The 14,975-nt window shown below is 43.3% G+C and overlaps 1 long non-coding RNA gene across 1 annotated transcript; it reads right to left on the bottom strand.

Annotated features, from left to right (window-relative positions):
- Positions 1 to 5,838: 5,838 nt before the first annotated feature.
- LOC140582362 (uncharacterized) lies at positions 5,839 to 9,757 on the bottom strand. Its single transcript, XR_011985305.1, has 2 exons — positions 9,454 to 9,757; positions 5,839 to 7,424 (listed from the first exon to the last, which is right to left on the bottom strand). It is a non-coding gene; the product is annotated as an uncharacterized lncRNA (long non-coding RNA).
- Positions 9,758 to 14,975: the final 5,218 nt, after the last annotated feature.

Raw genomic sequence — 14,975 nt, 5'->3', positions numbered from 1 at the left:
TTTGCGATCATTTCTTGAAACACTGCGATTAAATTTTATAACTATGCTCACCAGTGCGTCTTGGCCCCCAATAATAAAAAAATCGTCATATATCATGTGAAGCACCCGGAGAGTGTGTGCGTGTGCGTGGTCCAAATGTCCCCACAATGTGATAAAAAAACACTTATTTTGACGTTGTGACGTTTTTCGGTCCCCACAAGGGGAAATTCAGTTTTATAAAAATCTGACTGCAATCAAAAAACTAAACATGCCAAAAGACTTGTATTTTGTTTGGTTACTTATGGTTAGGGTTAGGGCTGCGTAGGGTTTAAGGTTGTCATAGTTGGGATTAGGGTTATGGCCATAGAAATTAATGGAGAGTGCCCATAGAGATAGGAATACTGTCATGCCCTGCTCGTACGATCCTTCTGTGTGCCACGCCCCCTCATTAGCCTCGTGTGAGTTCCCGATTGTTATCAGCTGTCTCCTGTCATTTCGATTTGTCCTGTGTATTTCAGTCCGCGTTCAAGTACGTTTCCCTAGGTCTGTCACTGAAGTCTAGTGAAGTCCATTCACGTCTGATTGTGTAGTGCTGCCTGTTCTATATCCTGCTCCATTTCCCCATTAAATCCCGTGTTAACCGATCTTTTGTATTCCTCTCCTGCTTTCCCACTCCGTTCACCGCGATCGGTCACAACAAATGCCCTAGGTATTATTTGACCCCCAATCCCTATCCTTTCTCCTCAACCACAGCCAAAAACTGCCCTTCTCTGCTTCTTCTGCCAACTCTTTGACGGCTCTCCGACACCCCACTCCTGTGCATCCCATGTCTCTGAGGAGGCGCATTGTTGAGGATCCAACGAAGCCCCTACATCCCACTTCGACGGGGCACAGGATAGCTTTCCAGCCAGCCTCCTTACAACTCTCCACCAGGTCCATGTACTTGGAATGCTTCCGTTCATTGGCAGCCTCCATGCCCTCCTCCCATGGGACTGTAAGCTCCACTAACAGAATGGTCTTACGTGGTTCTGACCACATGACTAGGTCTGGCCGGAGCGACATCTTTACAATCTCCCTGGGGAATTGGAGCTGCCTCCCCAGGTCTACCCTCATGGTCCACTCACTGCTAGGAAAGAGAATACTTGATGTTACTTTCTGGCGAGAGGGGATGATCGCTTCTCCAGCCCTTCTGATGAGAATCTTATCTCTCTGAGGAGCAGGAAGTCTGATGTTGGCCTCCTGTCTGCATGAATCTGCCACCTCTGCCAGCTTCCTCAGCACCAGGTCATGCCGCCACCTGTAGCGGCCTTGGGACAAAGCCACTTTACAGCCTGATAGGATGTGCTGGAGGCTCATATTGCTGCCACTGCAAAGTGGGCAGATCTCCTCAGCACCAAACCACTAGTGCAGGTTTCTGGGACAAGGTAGGGTGTCATAGGTGGCTCTGACCAAGAAGCTCAGTCTAGCTTGGGGGATCTTCCACAGATCAGACCATGACAAGGATCTGTCTGTGACGCCCTCCCATCTTGTCCAGCCTCCCTGCCGTATCTGAGACAACGCTTTAATTTTAACATGCTCCAGCTCGGTCCTTGTCACTTCTGCTACCACCATGGCTTTCCGTTCTTCTTTGGAGGCCTTTGACCAAAATAGAGGGGGGTCGCTCCTCCCAAGACCTGCTCGGCCCTCCTGAACTCTTCCCACCACCTCTTGATGCTTCAGTCTGCTGATTGCCCTATCAACCTCTTCTTGGGCTTTCCACTTCCTCCCTGTTCGTACCTGGGAGTCAGCTGCTCTCACCAGCTGGTCAGTAGACTCAATCTCTTTATGTTGTGTGAATCCAATCACTGGGGTTTGGAAAGAAATGTGATGTGGACACGATATGTCTTACTTCAAAGCCATTTTTATATAACATTTCAATTAGCCAGTCAGTTTAACATAAAATCTCAGTATATAAACCAAGAACAAAATCTTATATTATTTCAATAATTAAGTCCAAAAAAAAACTTTAGTTCGATAAAACAAATTAAATATATATATATTTAAATTCTTCACTGGGTATCCAATTGCTAAATATAAAGTAAAAATTCTGGCCAGCTCCTCCTTACTGTCCCGTCCGGAGAAAAAAAAGGAGACTGGCGTTCTTTGTGTCCTTCGGCGGGAAGGGAGAAGCGAAATGGCGACGTGTTGTTTTCCCCGGCCACTCGTCCTGGCAAGGAAGGCTGGCAAAGGAGGCAGATTTTGATAGCAAAATAGTAGTTTAGACGCTACAAATGTCAGCAGCAACGCTCAGCTTTATACCCCGCTCGCTCACAGAGACTTGTAAAAGAGTTCGCCAACCTCCGCAGAGCGTAATGACACAGAGCATACGTTGCTTTGAGCTGTTGCGATAGTACCAAAAATATGCCTACTTCACTTAAAACAAGTGCAATTGCCAGGTAAGCTAAAAAAAATATATAACTAGACAAATAGGGCAAAGGGAGGAGGAGGATGAGGAGAGAGATGTTGCCCAGGGAAAGATTGAGGAATTAGTTACTGTCCAGCCTGGTAAAAACTAGCCGAAATACTAATGAAGAGGGACGTGTCATGTAGGGAGTGCAAAGAGCTGGAGTGTGTGTGTGTGTGTGTGTGTGTGTGTGTCAGAGAGAGAGAGAGAGAGAGAGAGACAGCAAGTGGGGGGGGGGGTTGCCTACACGTAAGCTTGCACACAGTCAGAGTTAGCAATGACACTGTTTTGGGATGTATGTAATAATAATAATAATAATAGAGAATTAAAACAGAAACCGTAAAATAAGAAAAAAGTTAGAATTAATACATTTTTAAAATGATAAAAAATTATATGATTAGAGACACATCTTCACTAAATAGTATCTGGGCCAAAAGTGTGCAAATGCTCAACATAGGAAATTAGTACAAGACCTATTTTATTCAGTCAGACTTAAAACATGCATAATAATATTAGCCTATAGAGATATGTGTCATTTGTGTACAAAACTACAGTTTTCTGCACAAACCGTGTGTGTATGAGAGAGAGAATTGCCTTTATAGCCTTCATTTTTAAATAATGCTATGAGTAGATTTGGGGTCCAACTTAGTGGTATTTTAGCCATAAAGTTACAGTTTGCAGGTGTTACAGCTTACAGTTAATATTATCATGTAATATTAGTAAAACTTTACTTTGCTGAAACGGATGATTTGTCATTGATAGGTAACCAGAGAAATGACACTAATGAAATCAACATTCCTGCCTCTCTCTCTCTCTCTGTAGAAAGAGCATATGATTTTTTTTAACATGGTTACTTCTCTTCCTTGTAAGCTGCTGCGCTTTATTTACATTTTTGAAATCACACAACGTACACATATATCCTCTGGTATGTCATGTGCTCTCGCATATCGTATAAATAATCATGATGGGCCGCCATGACCAAAAAATGCCAGGGCCATTTCTTGGTCCCAGTTCAGCCCTGCACACTGACAACCCACACATTCCGCCCACCGTGCGAGCGCCCCGATTAGCCTCCACATTCACTGTGGGTCCACGCACACTTCCATTTACATCACTTAACATCAAACATTACACGCGACATTATACTTTTGTCCAAAATTGCCTGTGCCAGTTGCATTGTTTTTTTATTCAATGGAAAACAAAAGATCGGTCTACTGGGCAAATATAATAATGAATTATGAACATGTCACGTAGCGCCGGCTTAGGGAGCCTTGCATGTGTTTACACGCATGTGCCCCGATCTGCGCCAGTCACTCGCGTGTTTCTGTGTTCTAGTTAAGTTACTGGCAAAATAGTTACCATGCCTCAACACCGTAAACATACCATACTTTTATGGATTCGGTAGAACCGGTCTTGCTAATTTAAGGCTTCCACGAATAGATTTGGAACGCGTTATAACATTAAACTGACGTGATTCTGTTCTGATCTATAGGGGTTTCGTCCGTCATAACACTATAATAATATACTATTGCCTAGTACAATAACATATAAAGTACTATAATATACTATAGGCCTAATACTATACTGTAGAGAGAGAGAGGGGCGTGTCCTGATTGAGGAGTGGAATGACCTGAGGATAGAAACTCCTCCTGAGTCTTTCTGTCTTGGCCATGATGGTGAGGATCCTTCTGCCTGATTGCAGAAGTTGAAACAATTCAGGTTTCTCTCCTGCTCTTTTTGTGTTTCAGAAACTGAACCTATTTTAGGGTTTATTTTCCTAATGGTCTTTTTCCCAGGCTTTCCAGCATGAGATTTCTATGCTTATTTCTGGCCTGTGGTCAATTGATTGATATAAAAATTTGTGCTTCGTGACACCAAAGGGCTCTGACCATGCGTCGGTTTTTCACGCGCCGGGTGTGAGAATGTGTTGATGAGCAAGGTCCGAGGGAAGCGGGGACTTGGAAGGACGGGAGCTATAAAGGAAGGGATGGCACAGGAGATGCGGAGAACTCAGATAAAGGCTCAGTAGGTCACATGAAAACAACAATACCTGACATAGAATGTGGGGGTGATACGGGTATTAAAGGTAGCGGGACAGGTGCAGTCACTTAGTCGTCTGACTATTGGGAGGGGTGGGATGTGACAGTAACTTTCCGAAAATTTCTTAGAGGTGCTACATAGTGGGTTTTATTAACATTGAACATCATTATGGTGACACAATTTCACAATAAGAATACATACACAGTGCTTGGAAGGATACAAACAAAAGTTGTTGTGTCTTATAGGGCTGAGGTAGAACTACAATTGGTACTAGGTTTGTCAGTTACAAAGTTGACACTGGATGCAGTCCGACTGTTATGAATGAAACTAATTTCCCGGAAACATGGGGGGAAACAAAAGGCCCCCCCACTGAAGAGGACTGACATTAAACTCGAGACATGTACAGGTCAGCCTATTAAAGTAAGACAAACTGCTCAAGTTAATGTTAACTATCTGGGGCAAAAAAAAAAAAAATTACAAGCAGAGGACCTAGAGGAAGAGGATGGTTAGAAGAAATCCGATTAAGGTGGGATCAGGTAAGATGGACAAAGCAGGTGCACTATGTAAAAACGGAGAAAGAGGCACTACAGCGAATTCTGGCAGGTAGTGAAGAAGGTTTTCAGAGAAGAGTTGGGCATCGTACGAGGGGTCCAAGCTGAAATTCGTGTATCTCCTGATGCTGCACCTAGATTCTCCTGACCGCGATCAGTGCCGTGTGCAATGTGTGCGAAACTGGACCAGGATGTAGACAGACTGGAAAAGAAAGGCATCTTTGTTCCAGTAACGTATCATACCACGCCTGGAAGACTTTTTATGACACTGTCTGGAGGGGGGGGGAGGAGGTACATGAGCCTTGCATACCAGCAAGTGATTATAGACTAGGAGTCCAGGAAATACCTGACAGTGAACACTCAGAAAGGAATGTTCACATATACTAGGCTTCCTTTTAGGGATAACATCATCACCGGCCATTTTTGCAAGGAGTTCCAAGGGTGGCGGTGTACTTGGATGATGTACTTGCCACCGTGCTGGGCTGGAGTCACGTGCTAAAGAGGTTGTCTGATGCAGGATTGTGGTTGAAACTAAACAAGTGTGTCTTTCTGCAAAACGAGGTGGATTACCTGGGGCACAAAGTGAAAGCACATGTGCTTCAGCCATGGAAAGGAAAGTGGTGAAGGCCATTGTGGAAGCCTCATCGCCCACGAATGTTCCTGAGTTAAAACCTTATCTGGGCTTGAACTATTATGGGAAATTTTTACCAAATCTGTCGACACAGCTGGCTACACTGCATAAGCTTTTAGGGAAGGATGGACACTGGGAATGGAAGAAGGAACAAGAAGATGCATTCCAGAACTCTAAGCCACTGATGCAATCAATTCAATTCAATTCAATTTTATTTATATAGCGCATTATCACAACATTACATTGTCTCAATGCTCTTTACATTTCTGCCTCGTAAGAACCCCCCATTGAGTAAGCCAAAGGCAACGGTGGCAAGGAAAAACTCCCTAAGAGGAAGAAACCTTGGGAGGAACCAGACCCAAAGGGGGAGCCCATCCTCCAGGGGCCGGCAGATGAGTCAAACAAACAAGATGAAATGACTAAGCTAATACAGACAAGATGAAATGACTAAGCTAATACAGGGGTTGAAATATATGTCTCAATGCAGCGGCTGACCGGTGCAGCAGGATTAATAGACACACAGCCGCAGGATGGATGGCGAGGCATCGTGTTGAGCCAAGGGCAGGCAGGTTGGAGGGTAGTTGCCGGAGGTGGAGGTAGTTGTCTTGCAGGCCGCAGAGGCATAAACTCTTCAACGACATTGTGCTCCATGGAGCACACCCCAGAAGGGGTGAGGGAGGAAGTAAGAATAATTGTGTATTAGCCAGAGTTGAGGAAATCAGAGGCAGTGCAAGCAAAATGATCGAGTGCAATATTCGTCTAGGCTCCGGCAGATCTGGGTATAGCAGCATGAGAAAGAGGGAGAGACAGGCGGGAACACAGGCATGGGGACTCCCTGAACATCAGCACTCTAGTGTAAAGCTAGAGTGACAGCACTGACGCCTCAGTTTATCCAAAGCCAATGACACCGATCCCCACCCAGCTCTTCACCTCATACTGTTAGTCTGACTGGGAGTGAGCGACTAGCTGGAACCAGAACTAGGTTTCCTATACGCTAAGCTCTACAAGTGCGTTTTTAATATAGACTTGAAAAGCGAGAGTGTGCCTGAATCCCGCACATCTGCCGGGAGACCATTCCACAGCTGCGGAGCTCTGTAAGAGAATGCTCTGCAGCCTGCCGTAGCCCTGTCTACTTTAGGAACTAATAGATATCCTGCTCCTTGTGAACGAAGCAGGCGAGAAGGGTTGTAAGGGACCAGAAGATCATTGAGATATTGTGGTGCAAGGCCATTCAGAGTTTTGTAAGTCAATAGTAATAATTTGTAGTCAATCCTAAACTCAGCAAAGGTATTGGTGCCAGGGGCGGATCTACCGGGGTGGCACGGGGTGGCAATTGCCACCCTGAGAAAAAGCCTTGCCACCCCATTTGCCACCCCAGCAGTAGTATCTCAGTGTTCTAAAAATAAAAGAGTTTCCTCGACCGATTTACAGCAGCAACGCTCTATTATGATGACATAAAAATAGCATATACCCGCAAATAATAGAACGAAATCGTCTTTCTATTAAAGCGTAGTCCGAACAAACGACTCTTATGAACTGCTTCGTTTTAGTGAAACAAAGACATTTAGTGCAACCAGCGGGATCATCACAGACAAATTCCGGCATTTTTAACAAACCGAAGCAGTTAATTTTGATATATTCGCGTATATCAATGACTAACAGTTTAACCGTAAACTATTTTCAAAAGTATGTTGTTCAGTAGCTTGCATCTTCAAGATTGTTCGAACCTTTGATAAGTGGCGTCACGTGGCAACAACGCCGTGTCCAGTCCATCGATATGCTGGAGTTGAGAAACAAAACCGGGTACTGAATTACTTTCATACTTAACAAATGAATGTTTAATTAAACATGTCTTAGTGTTGCCTGAGGTAGATGCTTGCTAGTTATATGACAACTAAACAGCAAGTATGTCTAATCAGTTCTATTTAACGTTAACCTGTATTACCTTGTTAGCTAGTGCAGCAATCAAAATATTCCATAGGAGCACATGAATTTACTGAGTTATTGTATAGCTTAATGTTTTCATATGTATTCATTAGGGAGGTGAAATTGTTCAGTGTAGTGCATGTTTAGAAAGCTATAAAGTCTAAACTTCATACTTAAACTCACTACAGGTTTGCGTAAAACACAATAAAGAGAAGTTAAATATACCGTACCGTCTCATTTAATTTATCTGACTTTCCAATCCAGATATCAGATTCAAGTCAATCACAAATCAGCCTTTATTTCATTTTTATAGAACAATGTAAAAATGTGCACCCTAGTGCATACACCGAATAAAGAATAGCATTCCTTGAATCCACAAAAACCATGCAAGGATGCTTGCTTCAGTGTTGCCACCCCTCATAATTTTAATGCCACCCCATGAATAATTTTCTAGATCCGCCCCTGATTGGTGCACTATTTGACGGATAAAGAACGTGTGCTTTAATGTGATACTTCACCCTATGGACTGGGTGCAGTATTGTCCCATAGAATGGATGATGACAGTGAAAAGCCCATCAGGTTTGTATCATGCACTCTCATACCTGCCAAGAAATGTTATTCCCAGTTAGATAAGGCGGGTCTGGCTGTGATTTTTGGCGTACAGAAATTTCACAAATATTTGTATGGCCGAGAGTATACCATTGAGAGTATACAATTTTTACAAACCATTAACTTGTCCTGCGTATTTTAGTCTGCGTTAGTTAGTTTCCCCAGATCCGTCATTAAATGTGAGTTAGTTGCTGTCTGCCCTGTCTTCCCGAATAAACCCTGTCTTTCGAGCTTCGCCTGCCTGCCTGGTGGACCGCGATCGTTACAATGAATCTTAAAAATGTTGCATTATTAAATTCTCTTGAGCATGGCTGAAAGACCCTTCTTCCACTAATATCACTAGCAGGGAAGAGAATGTTAGTAAAATTGTACAATATTATGAACAAGTCTGCCATTCCGCTTCAGTGGCCGCTACCCTCCTGCCGATTATTCCTGCCTGCTGCTAACAGGTGACCAAAACCACGCTTTCTCCTGATATGCTACTTTCCATCCACAACCATAACACGTCAGGAAGCATCCTCTCTTCAATACATTACGGTCCTTTATGTTCCAACTGCACATAAACCACCAGTGAAGAAGCTAACATGAAAAAAATTAAGGAATCCAATATAAATAAACCTTTGGTTGTTCTGGCTGTCTGCTGGGTCATCATCTGCTACTGGTTGTTCTACTGTTGGTGGTGGAGGGGGTAATTTAATCAGTTTTGCATACTCTGCAATGACATATCTCTGGGCCCCCTGGGCTTTTTCTTGGTCGCCAAATGCAAGACTTTTTAATCCTTGGATCCAGAAATATCACTGCCTCTTGGCAGTGGACATTTTCGGGCGATAGCAGTCTCTGGCCTAGAGTCACTGCCAGTGGATGTGAACTGTCAGCCGACTGCAACATCACTGCATATTGCAGGTTCCTGAAGAGTGGTATGACCATAAAATAAAATAAAAACTACAAAAAATGCTGAATGGATTCAGCCGTTACACTTTGTACTATGTATTTCACAGAGTTATAAGTACAGACGTGTACAAACACACCTTAGAACAGGTTACAGTTGTTTCTTTTGACAGTTCTTGTGTGAAAAAAAAAAAAGTCGTACAAGAAGCAGAGCAGCTTCAACTGGCTCTTTCTGGTCATAGAGACACTAAAGCACTAAATAAGTTCCAGCATGTATGTACCTCCTGGAGCGGCTTGTGCTGTGGGCTTCCAAGCCGCCCCTGAACATGAACCAGCCTCTCCTTTGCACGTATTCTTGATTTAAACAGTCCAACAATTTTTCTTACCTTGTCCCAGACAAGAGCCAGGCCAGGAGTATCTTCTGTGGCCTTATAATTAAATTCAGCGTGTGCACAAAACGCGGAACATGTGTTATTCTCATTAGTTGGGTACACGTTATCATATTAGCTGTCTGTGATAATACATCTTATTTTCCCTCGGACGCCCCACTCAGATATGAGCTTTTCCTTTGCTTCTTTGAGGTTTTCTGAAGTATGTGCCTGGGGGAACTTAGTTACACCCAGTAATCTGCTTGCTAGCTTCCCCCTCCACTTAAATGGCATGTGACAGCTATGGATGCACCCATGTTGACTGAGGTCTGATGTCAGAAGTGAGGCTCACACAACCTTAACTCCTCCTTCACCTTTTCCTGCTTTACTTTGTGCCTTTCCTTGACCGCCTGCTTCAGTCTATTTCTGCTTGGCAGGAAAAACACGGAAGCCCTCTTCCTCCACCTCAGAAAATGGTTGACAGTCCTATACAATAATTTCAACCAGTGCATCATCCAGCTCATTTTTTTTCTGGCTGTACAACAAACACAAAACTTGAATTATGAAATAATATGTTTTTTTTTGCAGCTGCAGTTGTACATTAGGGGCTGCCAGACCCCACCAGATGTCGCTGTTGAGCAGTGCACGACATAATCAGTAATTCAGTCTAGCAAGATATATATTGTTCTTCACGACTAACTAATGTCGTTGTGCATTTATTACATATACAATGGTAGCACTGTCATGCATTCCAAATATCTCGCTGTATTTGCTGTCCCTAACCGTCTTCCTTTGCTGTCCATGGGGCCGGTCTGTCGGCGTTTGTTTAAGCAAGTGAGCAGCTGCAAACTGTATGCGCATGTTCAACACGCTTTCAATGATGGGCGGGGGGGGGGGCAATAAAATGTCACGCTAATACGATTTGACCTACGTCAAGACTTTGTTATTTGTTATATCAACCATCAGCTAGCTGTTATTTTAGCTGCCACAGGCAGGGTAATAAAATAACTGAAGGGGACAGATTAATACAAGTTAGATTTAGCAGCTTGTCATTAGAGCAAAAAATAGAGATTAACAGTTTGCTGAGATTAAAGATCATCGTGCATCGTGCATAGTCCATTTTGCACTATTTTGCTTTGCATGTGTCATAGCAGTGATCATTTACTGCTTAATTGGTTGTTAATGATAATGCCACTCATTAATAATGCCACTCATTAATAATGCCACTCATATCTCTGTCTCTACCTCTGCTTATTCCTGCCCCGTTACATTAATGTTCTTGTGATGTAATTGATGAGGTGCATTTGTATTAGGAATCACTGAACAAATACTGTGCATGTTAGTCCTTATTGTGCCCCCCCCCCCTTGCACTATAGAGTTTAAAGTTAATCAAACCACCACTGAACAGAAAAGTGCTGGACATACATAGCTGTGGAGCAGCAGCAGGCCTTGCTGGAGTGGAAATACCAGCAGCATTGTCTACATTACCACTCTGTGCACTTGGGTCCACCCAATGTTTAGACCGCAGGTGTCTAAACATAGAAGAGGTGGTCTTGTAGTATTTTAACACTACACTGCACTCTCTACACTTCACCTCATCCATGGATATTAAATCAAACCCATCCTAGGTCCCACACCTAGGTCTCTTGAGGCATCTTCTCTCCATTGATCCCTATCACTACAACCCTGTTACCAAAAGAGTTGGGAGGCTATGTAAAATGTAAATAAAAACAGAATGCAATGATTTACAAATCATATAAATATGTATCTAATTGCAATCATGCAAACATGTCAAATGTTGAAACTGAGAAACTTTATCATTTTATGAGATATATATGCTGAATTTGAATTTGATTCCAGCAACACGTTTCAAAAAAGTTGGGCCAGGGGCATGTTTACTGCTGTGTTGTATCACCTCTTCTTTTAACAGCACTCTGTAAATGTCTGGATACCGAGGAGACCAGTTGCTGGGGTTTTGAAACCGAATTGTTGTCCCTTCATCTGCTCAACAGTTCAGGGCCCTCTTTATGTTTTTCGTTTCATGATGCGGTAAATGTTTCAGGTACGTGTCGTAAGTCTCACGTGCCGTAAGTTCGGTAGGATGCTGTACAGGTTCTCCGGACGTCCTGCCCAGTCGCCTTCGTCGGCCGTTCCTTCGACTCCGCCTTCTGGACCTGGCCCCGCCTCCCTCGCTTTCCAGTTTCCGGTTCGCCGACAGAAGAGGCTGACGTTTTGTCACTTCGTCTGCTCGCTTCTCGCCTGTTAGCTCGCTCTTCGTTCACTTTGCCTTTGTATGATTGCTCGTGTATGACTGTTTTGTTCCTGGTTTTCGATTCTCGACTCGTCCCCGCTGGTACACTCGCCCTGGTTTTGACTGTTTGCTTGGTTTTGATCTATCACCGTACCTGTATTTCGACTTCGTCTCTTTGATACTCCTGTGGGTACCTTTGCTTTGGCTGTGTGTTTACGTGTTTCACTAGGTGCGTTTAACGGTGACTGCCTTTTTTTTTTTATCTGTGTCGTGGGGATTATTGTTTGTTTGGTTAGGAAGCTTAGGCTTAGGCATTGTTGTTTCGTTTACACCTTTTTTGTTTTCACTTAGGTTTAACTTAGCCTTGGGCTATAGTCGGTAGATGTGTTTTTGTTTGTGTCTTTGGCCTTTGCCACACCTGAAGTTTGTTACCCCTAGTTTTTGTGAAGTGTCTGTGAAAACATATAAAAAAAACCATAAAAAAGACTTTGTGTGCCGTGTTCCCTTCTCCTAGCCCCTGGTTGTCTTGTCCTTCCCCTTCCCTTCCATGCTGTTAGGTTCCAACCCTAGACTGGAAAGTAACTTTTTAATATATATATATATATATATATATATATATATATATATATATATATATATATATATATATATATATATATATATATATATATATATATATATATATATATATATATATATATAACTGCTCAAAAAAATGAAAAGAACGCTTATTAATCAGAGTGCCATTGCCAGAAGGTTTGCTGTGTCTCCCAGCCCAGTCTCAAGGGCATGGAGGACATTCCAGGAGAATGCAGTTACTCTAGGAGAGATGGACAGGGCCATAGAAGGTCCTTAACCCATCAGCAGGACCAGTATATGCTTCTTTGTGCAAGGAGGAACAGGAAGAGCACTGCCAGAGCCCTACAAAATGACCTTCAGCAGGCCACTGGTGTGAATGTCTCTGACCAAACAATCAGAAACAGACTTCATGAGGGTGGCCTGAGGGCCCGACGTCCTCTAGAGGGCCCTGTTCTAACCGCCCGGCACCGTGGAGCTCAATTGGCATTTGCCATAGAATACTAGAATTGGCAGGTCTGCCACTGGCACCCTGTGCATTTCACAGATGGGAGCAGGTTCACCCTGAGCACATGTGACAGACATGAAAGGGTCTGGAGAAGCTGCGGAGAACATTATGCTACTTGTAACATTATTCAGCATGACCGGTTTGGTGGTGGGTCAGTGATGGTCTGGGGAGGCATATCCATGGAGGGACACCCAGACCTCTACAGGCTAGACAACAGCACCTTGACTGCCATTAGGTATCGGGATGAAATACTTGAACCCATTGTCAGACCCCACGCTGGTGCAGTGGGTCCTGGGTTCCTCCTGGTGCACGACAATGCCCAGCTTCATGTGGCGAGAATATGCAGGTAGTTCTTGGAGGAGAAGGAATTGATACCATTGACTGGCCCCCACGCTCGCCTGACCTAAATCCAACAGAACACCTCTGGGACATTATGTTTCGGTCCATCCGACACCACCAGGTTGCACCTCAGACTGTCCAGGAGCTCAGTGATGCCCTGGTCCGGATCTGGATGGAGATCCCCCAGGACACCATCCATCATCTCATTAGGAGGATGCCCTGACAATGTCAGGTATGCATACAAGCATGTGGGGACCAGACAAACTACTGAGTACGATTTTGAGTTGCTGCAATGAAATTTCGGCAGAATGGACTAGCCTGCTGCATCATTTTTTCACTTTGATTTTCGGGGTGTCTTTGAATTCAGTCCTCTGTAGGTTGATAATTTCCATTTCCATCAAACGATGTGGCATCCTTTCATTCCTAACACATTACTCAGTCCATATCAGCATAGATATCCAGTATGATTTTTTCCCCCATTGAGATCTGATGTGTTTTCAAAGTGTTCCTTTGATTTTTTTGAGCAGTATATATATATATATATACACTTTATGACCTGTTTATTGTTACTATGACCAGACACCCCAAACGATCGACTTTTGTTTTGTTTGTCTCCTTTGTCTGTTGGCCTTTATTCACTATTCATTCACACTATGGAACGAGGCTGTAAAAAAATTAATTTAAGTGAATATAAAGTGTGTGAGTGTGTCCTGTGATGGGTTGGTGCCCCATCCTGGGTTGTTCCTTGTCTTGTGCCCGTAACCTCTGGGATAGACTCCGGACCCCCCACAACACTGAATAGGACAAATGGTCTCAGAAAATGGATGGATGTATGGATGGATGGATATTACCTGGACTGAACAGAAATCAGTTTCCATACAGTTTGGGATGTGATTAACAACTTGTACCTTTGAGGGTACAATTACTTGTCACTGGGGCTGTACCCTCAAGGTTCTGCCAAATGTACTCTAGCTGTAGGTAAATGTATCTTTTAAGGTACAGAAATGGACTCTGAGGAACATTTTTGTACCACTGGGGTACATTAATTTTGTTTGTACCTTAAGGAACAACACTGTACCAGGGCTGTACCCTTTTTCAGACAGTGCAGCTTTAATGCTTTGAAGCTGACTATTGGAAAGTGTATAACATGCTCATTATTTAATGATCTCTACCTCAGATACACATGGGGGGGGAAAGCACATATTGGGACCTTAAACGACATAGACACAGGTCTCTCCTTCTCTGAGCACCTGACTCTCGATGACTTCCTGTTAAGACAGCTGACTGGGAGGTGGTGGCTAAATGTTACACTTTTGACTTTACAAAGATGTGACAGACCAAACCCTTTTTTCCATTATGGGGAGGGGAATTAAAAAAAAATTTGATCACTTTGTCAAGGAAATTTTGGAAGGTTAAAAATAGCAAGCTTTTATGTCATTCACTGAGACTATAAAGTTTTCACAAATATTTACTTTTCACAAACTCTTTCAGCAGATTATTTGAGGCCTGGGAACAACCAGCCCAGTCAGCCCAAACCCCCCAACCCAGTGGGTGGCGGCCCAGCAATTTAACAACAATTGGAAAGTATATGATTTGTTTGGTTATAGTCATATAATTACACTATTATAACTGGGAACACTGCATTCAAGCATGACCACAAGCATGACTGAACAACAACAGTCCACTAGATGGCAGCCAAGTACCTAGAATGTAACACGAAGTAAACGTCAACGTCAAAGTAAACTTTATTGTCATTCCGACCATACAATTCAAGAGTGTACAGTAGAACGAAATTGCGTTTCTCCTGGCTCAATGTGCAAAACAAACAAACAAATACTACAGGCTACACACAATACAGAACTACAC

Source organism: Paramormyrops kingsleyae, chromosome 24, assembly GCF_048594095.1.
Source record: "Paramormyrops kingsleyae isolate MSU_618 chromosome 24, PKINGS_0.4, whole genome shotgun sequence".
Taxonomy (NCBI): Eukaryota; Metazoa; Chordata; class Actinopteri; order Osteoglossiformes; family Mormyridae; genus Paramormyrops; species Paramormyrops kingsleyae.
This window is presented reverse-complemented; position numbering and strand designations above follow the sequence as displayed.